The sequence below is a fragment of the Tursiops truncatus genome, chromosome X, assembly GCF_011762595.2.
Source record: "Tursiops truncatus isolate mTurTru1 chromosome X, mTurTru1.mat.Y, whole genome shotgun sequence".
In the NCBI taxonomy this organism is placed as follows: domain Eukaryota; kingdom Metazoa; phylum Chordata; class Mammalia; order Artiodactyla; family Delphinidae; genus Tursiops; species Tursiops truncatus.
Genome location: NC_047055.1, coordinates 68,643,798 through 68,659,404, shown reverse-complemented (window position 1 = coordinate 68,659,404; position 15,607 = coordinate 68,643,798).

Below are 15,607 nucleotides of genomic sequence, written 5' to 3'. Positions count from 1 at the left end.
CTTAAAATTTTTTAATTACCTTTATTTCACCTATCAAAGATGTTAAAATTCCATTTTTCCTTTTATTTAAAAACACAGGAAAGTTTAAATAGGAAGACACAAATGATCTGTTCTTCACCAACGCACACCAAAAATAAATCATTGCTAAGATACTGATAGTTTCTTCTCTTCTTTCTGCTGTGTATCCATGAAAACTGAGATTTTAATTATTAAACGATATTTGGATTCAGGTTTGTCTCATGGCTTTGGGAGTCACCTTGATTTTTCCCATATAGTTAAACAGTGGTTACAAAACTATTTACTGAAATAATGCTTATTCTCCCCAGTGATTGAAAATGTCTTATTTATCATTTTGCTAATACTTGTGTGACGTTGCTACTGTTTCTTGTATTTAGCTTCTACTCACAGGCCTTGTGTCAAGATGAATGCATGTTTACATATGGCAGTGTGAGTATGGCAACCCAGTTTTTCTCGGGTTGCAAGGGCCAGATGATGTGATATTGATTTATTCAAGGTGCTGTTCATGATTGGCAACACCCTGGGAACTCAGATCTCTTGACTTTGGCACCAATGTTCTGTCTAGTAGACTCATCATTATACTTTGTGCCTCTTCATTTTCTTGATTTCCAAGGGTTCAACTACAACATAGGACATAAAACTGAGCAAAAATCAAAGTACAGGGATTAAAGGAAAAGGCTTTCTTAATCAGTGTCTTGTGTTTCAGGAGCTGGAGGTGGAAGACATCCACGCAATTCATGGGCCTCCAAGGTATACAACTACAGGTTAAAATAAGGGGACCGAAGAGCACAATGAACTGAGCCCTTTGTCTTTAAACTTAGGATAAGATGTTTTAGTATTTTTATTCATGGTATTTTTTCATTTCATGTTGTGTAACCTGAGTTTTGTACTTATACTAACAGTGGATAAAAGAAAGAACTGAATTGATTGGTTTTCCATCTTTCCCCTTTAATTTTTCTTGTTGAAGAAATGTGGCATGTCATTGTTTAAGTACAAGATGAACCTTGGGATCTGGCTAAATATGTTTCTAAAATTGTGGCGAGTCACTGTGTGAACAGAAAGGAATGGAACAGAGAGAAAGGACAGCCTGATAGGGCAAGATCAACAGTGCCAGTGCAGTCACTGTCCAAAAGACACCTTAAGTGAATCAGAGAATAGCAGCCGAACCAGACAAGACTGAATGGTAAATAAGCATTTAGACAGATGTGGTCTGGTGTATGCAACATTATAAATGAAGTGAAAAAAAAAAGATATTTACTACTGCCCAGGAAGGGAAAATGGAAAGAATAGACAATTGATAAAAGAAGAAATTCAGTAAACAGAGGAAAAATGTTCAATCCTCCCAATTATCTAAGTCATTTTAATGTATACAATAGGAGCAGCCTTTTGACTTTCACAATGACAGACTGCCACATGGTAAGCACTCAATAAACATTTGTTGGCAAATGAAGGAGCACGTATAAGAAGGGTTGTCTACATCTGGCAGTGACATCTTGGATCATTCAAAGAGCTCTGAATTGCCTAGCTGAACCCTCTCTAACAAAGGTTTATTTTATCACAGCATTATTCAATTTGTTGGGGCAGATCCTACAATTGTCACAAAACTTTTTTCTATTTTAATAAAGACAAATATAGAAATTAATGTTTCTCCTTATTTGTTTCTGAGCTAATGGAAATGGCATGAGGACTTTTCCTGTTCACTTAGGAGTGTAGAAGTAGGATGAAGCTATTAAATGCAGCAATTATATCATTTAGGAGATTTAGACTTAATGGGTTCACCTACTTGTCAGACTGTGTTTCTGAAGATAATTTCCAAATAAAAGCAACCCAAGCTCAAACAGAGTGGGGTGAAAAGGGTCTCCTAGCTCGAGGATCTAATGGGGGGGTTAAGGAGGGGACAGATGTTCATATCTTAATGCCCACCACAGACTTCAACCCTAAACCATGCCCTGTATATGCATTGGGACATCACTTAAGGAAGAACCCTGGGAGTCTTCCCCAGGGCTGTGTGAAGAGACAAATGATAGGGCTTATAGGGACTACTAGAGTGATGATATTTCCTTTCTTTCTGCAGGCTGTCAATGACCCAGATGAGGAACCCGTGGCCTTTGTTGTTTTGATTGATATTATTGAGAACAAATCTCAAGTCAGTGGCTTGTCAAGCCAACCTGCTGCTCCCCATGAGTCTTGGAAGACCCCATTCAGGAGAGCCCTGGATTGCTTCACAAGATGCTTTGGGTGAGAACTATGCCCCACCTTCTAACTCTCTGATTTCTCCCTTCCAAAATGTCTCCCCTTTCTGATAAAACAGGAGAATCCCCAGGTCTCCTGACTTCAAGGTTCTCCCAGATCAGCTGACCTTCCATTTTCCTTTGTAGGATATAATACACATAAAAATTCCATGGCCTGGAACCATGCATGCTGCAAACACAGACCCATGAATGGATATAAATACACCTCTACTGCCACATTCCCCTCTTCTGTTCCATTGGTTGTTTTGTAATAAATGCTGGCATGCTTGGTTATTTTTGCTTCATCATATTTGTAGTGTCTATCAATACAGGCAGCAACCTCAGGTGGGATGGGGTTGTCAGGATTGGTGAGGGTGGGGAGTTAACCATGAGGAGTTACCACTTTACTTAGCCCTATGAAGCTATACTTCCACCATCTAGGGGCAGTACTGCCTGTTCCTGAGTCACTGATGGAATAGGACTGTGACCAGTGGACAGTGTTTATTTTTCCCACAGATGTCAGTTCTCACCTTGAGTATGACCATTCCATGTAGAAGTTAGGAAGAAATAATCTCTCCCCAACCCTTAGCTCTCTAGATATACCAGCACATCATATAGTAGGCAGATGAGCTGTGATTTGAGGGGACCATTAGGCGACAAGTTGTCTCAGGATTCTAGAGAAAGGCCTTAAACTTTTTATTGTAATCAGTTTACAATCATCTCCAATATTTCCTTAAACTGAACCCCACCAACATAGCACACCACCCCCAACATCAGGTTGTTCTTTCTCATATTAGGATGATTTTCCCCTTCCTCAGCTGCCCTTGGTAGGTATTGAAACATAATATTTTCCAAGAAAGAGGAAAGAATTTGGAGCATGAATGAACCTAACTCCCACAGACCTGGAGGAGACCTCCAGAGAATTTGTTTTAGGAATTTTCAAAATACATATTCCAGAGTAAACATGTATATTACTTACTAGATAGAATTAACAAGCCAAAAGCACATGCCACAATCAGCCACTTATACATATAAACCTGTAAATGAGTAGCAGTTATTTACAATTTGGAGAACACAGAAAAAACTCTTTCCAAAATCTGATGCAAACTATGAACTCTCTTCACAGAACAGTTCTTAGGCAGTCCACGATATTTTGCACAGAATTTCCCTGGAGAATTCAATCAATACATAGCAAAAATTAATACCAAACATACACAAAGTTTATAAGAAAATAAAGGAGGGAACACATCTTAACTCATTTTATGAGGCCAGCATTATCTTGATACTAAAATTCACAAAGATATTAAAAGAAAACTACAGGTCAATATTACTCATTAGCATAAATGCAAAAATCCTTAACAAAATACTATCAAATTGAATCTACTGTTACATAAAAGAGGATAATACATCATGAACAAGTGAAGGTTAACTCAGAATGCAAGACTGGTTCAACATTAAAAATCAAAATTGAAGGGCTTCCTTGATGGCGCAGTGGTTGAGAGTCTGCCTGCCGATGCAGGGGACGCGGGTTCGTGCCCCGGTCCGGGAAGATCCCACATGCCGCGGAGCGGCTGGGCCCGTGAGCCATGGCCGCTGAGCCTGCGCGTCCGGAGCCTGTGCTCCGCAACGGGAGAGGCCACAACAGTGAGAGGCCCGCGTACCGCAAAAATAAAAAATCAAAATAGAAAACTTCAGCTCCGTAAAGGACTCTGTGATGAGGATAAAAGAAAGCTACATGCTAGGAGAAAAGATTTGCAAAGCACATATCTGACAAAGGACTTGTATCTAGAATACATACTTTTTTAAACCTCAAAATTGACAGTAAAAAAATCCTCTAATTAGAAAATGGGCAAAGGACATGAACAGACATTTCACTGAAAAGGATATATAAATGGCAAGTAAACACACGACAAGATGTTCATTAGCCATTAGGGAAATGAAAATTAAAACCACAATAAGGTATCACTACACATCTTTCTGAATGGCTAAAATAAAAAATAGTGACAACAACAAATGCTGACAAGGAAGCAGAGAAGCTGAATTACTCATACGTTGCTGGTAGGAATGTAAAATGAAACAGTTACTCTTGAAAACAGTTTGGCAGTTTCTAAAAAAAAAAACAAAAAACAACTGAACATGTAGCTACCATATGACCCAGCAAATGCACTCCTGGGCATTTATCCCAGATAAATGCAAGTTCATGTTCACACAAAAATCTGAGCACATTTATTTATAGTAACTTTATTTGTAATAGCCCAAAATTGGGAACAACCAAAATGTCCTAGGTAGCTAAATGACACAGTAAACAAAGTGTGGTATATCCATACTGTGGAATACTAGTCAACAATAAAAGAGAATGAACTGTTTATATACACAACAACTTGGATTTTTCTAAGGGCTTTATGCTCAAAGTAAAAGCTGGTCTGAAAAGATCATATACTGTATGAGTTCATTTATATAGTTTTCTTGAAGTTATGAAAGTCAAAATGACAAAGTTATAGAAATGAAGAACAAATTAGTGGTTGCCAGGGGTTATGGGTAGAGTGGCGGACAGGGAAGGGTGGCTATACAAGGGCAACTTGTGGTATCCTGGTGATAATAGAAATACCCTGTATCTTGACTGTGGTAGCGGACTCATGAACTTAAAAAATTGAAATCGAATGTGGCAAAATCTAAAAGAAACGACCGCACACGCACACACATGCATACACGAGTAGATGTAAAACTAGGAAAATGTGTTTAAGATCAGTGGATTGCATCAATGCCAATATCCTGCTTGTGATAGGGTACTATAGTTTGTCAAGATGTTATTATTGAGGTAAATTGGACAAAATGCATACAGGACCATTCTGTATTATTTCTTAAAAATGCATCTAAAGAGGGAGGAGGTATGGAGATATATGTATACATAAAACTGATTCAGTTTGTTATACAGCAGAAACTAACACAACTTTGTAAAGCAATTATACTCCAATAAAGATGTTAAAAAAAGCATCTACATTTATCTAAAAATAAAAGTTTAGTTAAAAAAAAGATGACATTGAAAGCTGGCCTTCATCCCTTGCTGGACGTTATATTCCTCTTAATACTACTATCAGTCACTTTGCAACCCAGGTAGATATGGTGGAGAGCAAAGGAGAAGGATTTCAGGAACCTGGTCCTCCAAGATTTCATCAAGCCACTGGAGCAACAAAATCTAAATCCTTCCTAAACTCTGGACTTCCTATTATTCAAGATAATACTCTCCTCATGGTTTAAGCCAATTTGAGTGATTTTTTGTTATTTGCTGCCTAAAATATCCTTAACGATATTCAGATAATCTGTGGGTGCTGTTTTCATTTGATTTGCTATAGGGTTACACATGAAGATTTTTAAAAGTGTGTCTAATATGTCCAAGAATGTCTCTTTCATTGATTTTTTCCCCCCTAGAATGTGTTTAGTTCTCTTGATCTGCATGCTCACAACTTTTTCTGACTTGGCCAGATGTTCCTCACTTACACTTTTGAGTATTGCTCCAGTTGCAGCAAGTGTGAATCCTCCTCAGGACACCCCTAATCTAGGGCCCTTTCCCTGTTCTCCCTTGTGATCATTGTTCTTGTCATCCTTTTCACCTATCTACTTTTTGCAACCGATTGTTTAATTTCGTTGGCACCATTAATATATGCTTTTCCTTTTTATACATGATACATTGTTTTTTTCTGCTGCTTCAAATGTGGATTTTAAATCTGCTACTACATTTTATTTTACCTGTCACTTTACTGATAAAGAAACTCTGGTTGGAAGATTAAAGGAAATTGCACAAGGGTGCACTGCTGGAAGATAGCTGAAGTGGGATTCAAACTCAGATATGTCTAACTCTAAAGCTGATGCTTTGCACCACAGTGCTCTTCTGAGTTGCTGGTTGATAAACAGGGAGGTAAGTCAGTGCCTGTGTCGCTGCTTAAATTTATAATTAAAACCTTCAAGTAGAAATTAGAGGTGAGGTTATTTTAAAATCTGACAGGCTCATGACTGTGGCAAAGTGGACAGATAGCTTATGCAAGAAGATTCATACTGGCAGGTTAGGCACTTTTTCATTCTCTCCCTCTTAGAATGAAGGAGGAAGGAATCTTTTTACTGTCTATTGCTGTAGCAACGCACTGATCCCCATAAATAAGGGTCTCCCACAATGCTGGGGGTGAAGGGGATTCTAATACGTGAATCACAAGAGGATTGACCATATGGATAGAATCAGATAGCTCATCGGACAGCCCTACTTTCCTCCTCCCTGCGCCCATCACTGAAACTCACAAGCAAGCCTATTGCATCTCACCCTGTCCCTGGTTTCCCTTCTCTTGGTTCCGCCCTCTGTCTCATTCTAGGTTCCGAGGCACTGTTATGTACTGAATGTCTGTGTCCTCCCCAAATTCATGCATTAAAGCCATAATCTCTACTGTGATAGTATTTGGAGGTGGGACCTTTGGGAGATAATCAGGTTTATATGAGGTAATGAGGATGGAGCCCTCATGAATCTGATAGTGCCCTTATAAGAAAAAGAGAGAAAAGTTCTCTCTCTTTCTCTCTACAAACACGCAGTGAAGAATGTCCATGTGAACACACATCAAGAAGGTGGCTGTCCGAAACAGACTCACAGATATAGAAAACAAACTTATAGTTACTAAAGGGGAAGTGGGGGATAAACTGGGAGTATGGTATTGACAGATGCACACTACCATATACAAAATAGATAAGCAATCAAGATTTACTGTATACTCTCCTCAACATAATAAAGGCCATATATGACAAGCCCACAGCAAACATCATCCTCAATGGTGAAAAACTGAAAGCATTTCCACTAAGATCAGGAACAAGACAAGGTTGCCCACTCTCACCACTATTATTCAACATTGTTTTGGAAGTTTTAGCCACAGCAATCAGAGAAGAAAAGGAAATAAAAGGAATCCAAATTGGAAAAGAAGAAGTAAAGCTGTCACTGTTTGCAGATGACATGATCCTATACATAGAGAACTCTAAAGATGCTACCAGAAAACTACTAGAGCTAATCAATGAATTTGGTAAAGTGGCAGGATACAAAATTAATGCACAGAAATCTCTGGCATTCCTATATACTAATGATGAAAAATCTGAAAGTGAAATCAAGAAAACACTCCCATTTACCATTGCAACAAAAAGAATAAAATATCTAGGAATAAACCTACCTAAGGAGACAAAAGACCTGTATGCAGAAAATTATAAGACACTGATGAAAGAAATTAAAGATGATATAAATCGATGGAGAGATATACCATGTTCTTGGATTGGAAGAATCAACATTGTGAAAATGACTCTACTACCCAAAGCAATCTATAGATTCAATGCAATCCCTATCAAACTACCACTGGCATTTTTCACAGAACTAGAACAAAAAATTTCACAATTTGTATGGAAACACAAAAGACCCCGAATAGCCAAAGCAATCTTGAGAACGAAAGAAGGAACTGGAGGAATCAGGCTCCCTGACTTCAGACTATACTACAAAGCTACAGTCATCAAGACGGTATGGTACTGGCACAAAAACAGAAAGATAGATCAATGGAACAGGATAGAAAGCCCAGAGATAAACCCATGCACATATGGACACCTTATCTTTGATAAAGGTGGCAGTAATGTACAATGGAGAAAGGACAGCCTCTTCAATAAGTGGTGCTGGGAAAACTGGACAGGTACATGTAAAAGTATGAGATTAGATCACTCCCTAACACCATACACAAAAATAAGCTCAAAATGGATTAAAGACCTAAATGTCAGGCCAGAAACTATCAAACTCTTAGAGGAAAACATAGGCAGAACACTCTATGACATAAATCAAAGCAAGATCCTTTCTGACCCACCTCCTAGAGTAATGGAAATAAAAACAAAAATAAACAAATGGGACCTAATGAAACTTCAAAGCTTTTGCACAGCAAAGGAAACCATAAACAAGACCAAAAGACAACCCTCAGAATGGGAGAAAATATTTGCAAATGAAGCAACCGACAAAGGATTAATCTCCAAAATTTACAAGCAGCTCATGCAGCTCAATATCAAAAAAACAAACAACCCAATCCAAAAATGGGCAGAAGACCTAAATAGACATTTCTCCAAAGAAGATATACAGACTGCCAACAAACACATGAAAGAATGCTCAACATCATTAATCATTAGAGAAATGCAAATCAAAACTACAATGAGATATCATCTCACACCAGTCAGAATGGCCATCATCAAAAAATCTAGAAACAATAAATGCTGGAGAGGGTGTGGAGAAAAGGGAACACTCTTGCACTGCTGGTGGGAATGTGAATTGGTTCAGCCACTATGGAGAACAGTATGGAGGTTCCTTAAAAAGCTACAAATAGAACTACCATATGACCCAGCAATCCCACTACTGGGCATATACCCTGAGAAAACCAAAATTCAAAAAGAGTCATGTACCAAAATGTTCATTGCAGCTCTATTTACAATAGCCCGGAGATGGAAACAACCTAAGTGCCCGTCATCGGATGAATGGATAAAGAAGATGTGGCACATATATACAATGGAATATTACTCAGCCATAAAAAGAAACGAAATTGAGCTATTTGTAATGAGGTGGATAGACCTAGAGTCTGTCATACAGAGTGAAGTAAGTCAGAAAGAAAAAGACAAATACCGTATGCTAACACATATATATGGAATTTAAGAAAAAAATGTCATGAAGAACCTAGGGGTAAAGCAGGAATAAAGACGCAGACCTCTTAGAGAACGGACTTGAGGTTATGGGGAGGGGGAAGGGTGAGCTGTGACAGGGCGAGAGAGAGTCATGGGCATATACATAGTAACAAACGCAGTAAGGTAGATAGCTAGTGGGAAGCAGCCGCATGGCACAGGGATATTGGCTCGGTGCTTTGTGACAGCCTGGAGGGGTGGGATGGGGAGGGTGGGAGGGAGGGAGACGCAACAGGGAAGACATATGGGAACATATGTTTATGTATGACTGATTCACTTTGTTATAAAGCAGAAACTAACACACCATTGTAAAGCAATTATACCCCAATAAAGATGTTAAAAAAAAAAAAAAAAAAAAAAAAAAAAAAAAAAAAAAAAAAAAAGATTTACTGTATAGCACAGGGAACTAGATTCAATATCTTGCAATAAACTGTGATGCAACAATAAGGGAAAAGAAGAATATATATATATATATATATATATATATATATATATATATACATTCATATATATATATTCAGTTATATGTTTTGAATAATTGAATCACTTTGCTGTATACCTGAAACTAACACAATATTGTAAATCAACTATACTTCAATCAATCAATCAAAAAAAAGGTTAGTAAGGAAGTAGGCCTTCACCAAGAACTGAAGAAAAAGGAAGAAGGATCCTAAAGGCAATTCAGATATCATCAGGGCTGCTACGCCCACCACAGGCCCAGAGTGCACAGGCCCAGAGTACACAGCTGTCTCCACCTTGGTTTCAAAGGGCAGGATCACTACAGAGAGCTGCAGCATGGGCTGGGCCTTCATAGAGAGTCATGTGGGCTGCGTCCTGCCTAGCTGAAGGGAGGGTTCCCCAATGAGTCGTAGGTGTGATGCTGCCTCCCCATTGGGCCTGAAGGGTGGAGCCAAAGAGGATTATTCTCCTGCCTTAAGATCTAATCATATTTGCCTTGCTGGGTTTTGGACTTGCTTGGGACCTATCACCCCTTCCTTCTTTCCTGTTTCTCCCTTTTGGAGTGGAAATGTCTATCCTATGTTCATGACACCATTACATTTTGGAAGCATGTAATTTGTTTGGTTTCATATGTTCACAGCCGGCGAGGAATTTTCATCAATATGAATCATACCTTGAGTTTCATCTATATTTGATTTAAATAATATTTAGATGAGCCTTTGGACTTCAGACTTGAGACTTGATGCTGCAATGGGTTAGGACTTTGGGTCTATTGGGATGGAATGAAAGTATTTAATACGTGAGGACATGAATTTTGGGGAGCCAGGTATAAAATGTTATGAACTAAATGTATCCCCCCACCAAGCTCATGTCTTTCACTAATCCCCAATATGATGGTATTCGGAATGGAGCCTTTGGGAGGTAATTAGGCTTAGATGAGGTCATGAGGGTTGGGACCCTCATAATAATATTGGTGTCCTTGTAAGAAGAGGAAGAGAGAAGAGATCTCTCCATCTCTCTCCATATGCGTGCACCAAGGAAACCATGTGAGCATATTTCAAGAAGGAAACTGTCTAGAAGCCAGGAAGTGGGGTATTACCCACTGAGTCTGCTAGCACCTTGACTTTGTACTTCCTGGTCTCCAGAACTGTGAGAAATAAATATCTGTTGTTTAAGCCACCTACTCTATGGTATTTTATTCTAACAGCCCAAACTAAGACAAGTGTATTTATACACTTACCTTTATGTGAGCCTTCTCTGTCATTCCTTTTTCACACATAGGCCAAAAGAAGTCTCTTTGCTCAGATGTCTTTCTTATTCCCTTTTTTCTCAAGGTTGACTAACTGCCACTTTTCCAGGTTGGCACCTCTTTTCTATTTCCCTTGTTCAAACCCTGATGAAAGATTTGCACAAATACTACATACTTGTGTAATCCTGAGCACAGATGTGGGTAGTAGTCGAGTGGGTGGTGGTGATTCTATGAATCTCCTTTTTATTCCAAGGTTCTAGGGCCTCTCCAGAAGGCCAAAGGCTCTACAATATTGATTTGAATTAAATAATTTTACTCTTTTCAAATGACTTGTTTAGCTATAACCACTTGTTAATGTGTCAACTCAAGTACAGCAAGTTAGGGAGACCCATTATAAGCAAGGTGTGGAAGGAATGATTTACACTGTTTGTGCTAGAATGTCAAGCTTTACACACACATGCAGAAACACACACACATACCCAAACAAACACACGTCTATATTGTTATAAATTTTAGATGAGTAGAATTAATTCCTTTGACTACTTACATTGGGAAGTATCATGTAGCCCAAGCAAACAACTACCAGCAGGTCATGTGCCTATACAATAAAGCTAATCTCAAATAAGTCAGACTTCCAAAAGTTAAGATGTAAATATAGTATGCTTACTGTAATAGAGTCTGATGTTTGACTGCTTGCATCTTTCAAGCTCCACACTTACCTCCTCCTCTTCCTCATCTGGGCAAGGTGCTAAGAAAGCCTAGGAGCGCCCTCCTTTTGTGCTAGTGGGAAGTTTAAACCATGCAGGGGACCCTCACCCTAGTCTCACCTTTTTACCACAAAACCAGTCTCTTATATTTGCTCCATCAAGTCATTTCCAGACCTACATGGGAGCCTGCCCTGTTCTCCCATGAAAGTCCATTGTTTGAGTAAAAAAAGAAATCTCTTTATACCCTCTTAATGCATGTGTGGCATCATCAGTCTCACCATCTAAACCAGTCTTGGATGGAATGGGTTCACCCTGATTCTTCAGGATGACCACCACAATTGACACCGTGAGAAGGGTATCTAGAAGATGACCATCACCACTAGGCCTTTCTTCTCTTACTTTGGCTTGCTAACTGGCTCTGTTATCTGCTGGCTAGCATGCTTTTTGAGTTATGCTGCTATCTGCTGGCAAGCTTATGCTTTTAGCTGTGCAGGGTCTTCAGGATTGAAATTCACTATACAACACCTATTTAGAGAAGGAGTCATTATCTCCACTGTTTCTCCATTTAACAGCCCAATTTAGCCTGTTCTTAAACCTGGAAAATACAAATGGTACACTTTGGTGAATTTCCACAACCCACCTAATAAGGTCCCAACACCCAATATTATTGAAACTACTGACTCCATCCAATCAAAAACTGGTAAATAATTTGCAGCTACAGATTTGGCTAATATATTCTGCTCAATGCCTATTTTAATAGCTTTTCAGTTGCAGTTTGCATTCACCTTCAAAGGGACACAGTACAAATTTATCTGGCTATCCATGGATGCCTCAACAGCTTTGCCATCATACACAATCTTTTCAGGTGTATAATTTCCCATTACTGCTGTTATAAATTATTATAAACTTAGTGGCTTAAAGCAATACACACTTTATTACCTTACAGTTACAGTGGTCAGATTTCCAAAATGTATCTCACAGGGCTAAAATCAAGATGTCAGCAGGGCTGCATTCTTTCTAGGGGATAATCTGCGGGGGAGTTTTTTTTGTTTGTTTTGGTTTGGTTTTTTTGCCGTTTACAGTTTCTAGAGGCAGCCCACATTCCTTGGCTCATGGCCCCCTTCCATCTTAAAATCAGAAATAGCATCACTTCAAACACTGCTTCTATTATTACAACTTTTCTGACTCTGATTCTCCTACATCCCTCTTTTACTTATAAACACTTTGTGATTACATTGAGCCTACTAAACGGATAAACCAGGATAACCTCTTTATCTCAATATCTGTAACTTGTATCACACCTGCAAATCCCCCCCCTTTTTTTGAGATGTCTGGTGTTCCTTAATTAACAGTAATTTTTTTAACATTTTTATTGGAGTATAATTGTTTACAATGGTGTGTTAGTTTCTGCTTTATAACAAAGTGAATCAGCCATACATATACATATATCCCCATATCTGACCCTTTTGTCATGCAAGATAACATATTCACAGTTTCTACGGATTAGGGCATGGTCATTTTGTGGGGGGAGCCATCGTTCTGCATACCAGAGTGCAAGATATTAACTACATCCAATTTTCTCCAAGAGCATAGGTGTGACATTACAATGATGTCATACTCCTCCAAGCATATCATTTGACTCATTCAGGACATAAAACATTGATAAAGGAGGACAAAAAAGGAGATGGGCCATTGTCACACACATAACAGTGTCTCACTACTTCAGTTAAATTCTTGAAAATTATCTGATAAGCTGAGGGCTGCTCTACCTCTGGCATTGTCAAAGAAACAGCTATTGGCATTCAGCACTCACAATGTTAAGACAAACACAACATCTTTTAGGTCCTTTTGGTTCTAGAAGCAACAGATTTTCTCATTTACAAATTTTGCTTAAGCTCATTTCTTCTCTTATTTGCAAATAAACTCACTACAAAGTGTAACCTCCTATAATAAAAAGCTCTAGACTCTATACAAATTGCAATACAACAGGTATTCCCATTAGTGACAGCAGAAACTCCTTCACTATAGAGGCTTGTGTACATTCCTTTCATGCCTTCTGGCGTCTCTGACAATGATGGTCATAAGTTGCCCACACATTTCTGGTGCAAAAATCTGCTCTTCTCCAACCCATGCTACACAGCCTTAAAGTGACTACTGCTGGCCAAATACTGAGCCCTTCTGGGAATGGAGGGTATCACAGGACTGCACTTATGACTTTCTACATCTAGTTACCCATTATGCCTCAATTCATGGATATAGGAACTCTACAGAACTTATATGGCCACAGAGGCCCTTTTATTGAAATAAAATGGTACTTACATGATAGATCCAAACCTGAGCCCTCTGGTGTATCACACCGACAAGAGGAAATGATTTCCTTCTCCTCAGTCCCTTGACAGATCCAATGGTGCCAGAGGGGGTCCACTTCTCTTAGAACCCATTGGCCACCTGGGGACCCCGTTGGGAACAACTGAATGATTAGAAATGGGAGTCGATGTGCTACATGGTGGTATTGCTGCCATTGCATATGATAGTGCCTGCTGGAGAGCTGATGCTATCCATCCCATAACTGAGACATCACTGATAAAGGATGGGATCTAAAGGTCAGGATAATTGGCCAAACTTCAGGCAGTCATTTGCTGGCCATCTTGTCTGAGCAATGGCAACAATTCATGGTCCAAAGTTGCCCCAACTGGGGCAAAGAACTCTGCAAATTTCTTGCCTTATAGGTAAAGATAACCAAAATATAAATCAAAGTTGCACATTTCTCTGTACATAGTGGAGTCAGAACACAAAACTATACCAAAACTCTTCTAACTCCCTTCAGAATTCCAGACATCACTGATGGAAAGTAGAAGTTGTATTGAATGACTTATTCAAGAACTCAATGTTGTATATTTTGAGAAGTTAAAGAGTAACTTGAACATTTACTGGCCTCAGGCCACAAGTCCCATAGAGTGCCATAATGCTTAGTTAAACAGGTTTGAATTCAATTAAATGCAATATAACATATTTCAGTCATGAGTAAAATATCAGAGGTGAATTTTAATAAATAATCTGACTCCATTTTTGATGTTTGATTACTGAGAATATTTAGGCCCCACACCTCTCCTTCTCCCTCTTGCCCTACATCTGGGCAAACAAGTAAGAATGTCTGAGTGCTCTGTGCCATGGTGCCTGTGGGGATGTTCAAACTATGCAAACCCCCAGCCCATGTGTGGAAACCCTCATCTGGTCCTACTCCCTAAACATAATAAAAAACAAGGTCGCTTCTCCTCCTTTCACGGAAGCCAATCTAGACCATCTTGGCTGTCTACCCTACTATCCTCAGAAAGTTACAGTGTGTGAAGAATCAACCTATTAAGTTTTACTTTATATATCTATGATATCCTCAGTTGCCACATTAGATCCGATTTTGGGTAAATAAGAGCTGATCCCAATCTCCAGAAGCCACCACAAATAGTCAAATAGTTGGATCTACATGAATGATAAATGAGCATTGGTGAAGGGATAAATGAATGTAAAATAAAATTTGTAACTTTTTCTTATTCTTAATTTATCAAGAAGATAAATGGTTTTAATAAACCATCTTGGATGGAGCACAAACACTGTATCTACTATGCAGAGTCCTTAAATCGTCTATCCTTAATATGCACAAAGAGCCAAAGGAAAACATGGACAAAAAAATAAAGAAATTGCAAAAAGGATTTATGAACAAAATGAGAATATCAACAAAAAGATAGCAAATATAAAAGGAAACTGAAGTTGAAACGTAAAATAACTGAAATGACAAACAGCAGATTTCAACAGACAGAAGAAAGTATCAGGGAACCTGAGGACACGAAAATTGAAATTATTGATATTAAGGAGCAGAGAGGAAAAGAAAAAAGGAAACAGAGTCTAAGAAATGAGTGGGATATCAGCAACTAGATCAACATATGCATTATGGGAGTCCCAGAAGTAAAAGAGGGAGAGAAAGGGTGGAAAAAATATTTGAAGAAATAATGGCTGCAATCTTCTCAAATTTAATGAAACACATGAACCTACAAATTCAAAAAGCACAAACAAATACAAGCAGGATGAACCCAAAGAGAACCCAGCAAGATGCATTACAATCAAACTGTCAGAAGCCAAAACCAGAGAATATAAAAGGCAGCAAGAAGTGACCTATCATATACAAGGGCTTCTCAATAGATTATCAGCCAATTTCTTATCAG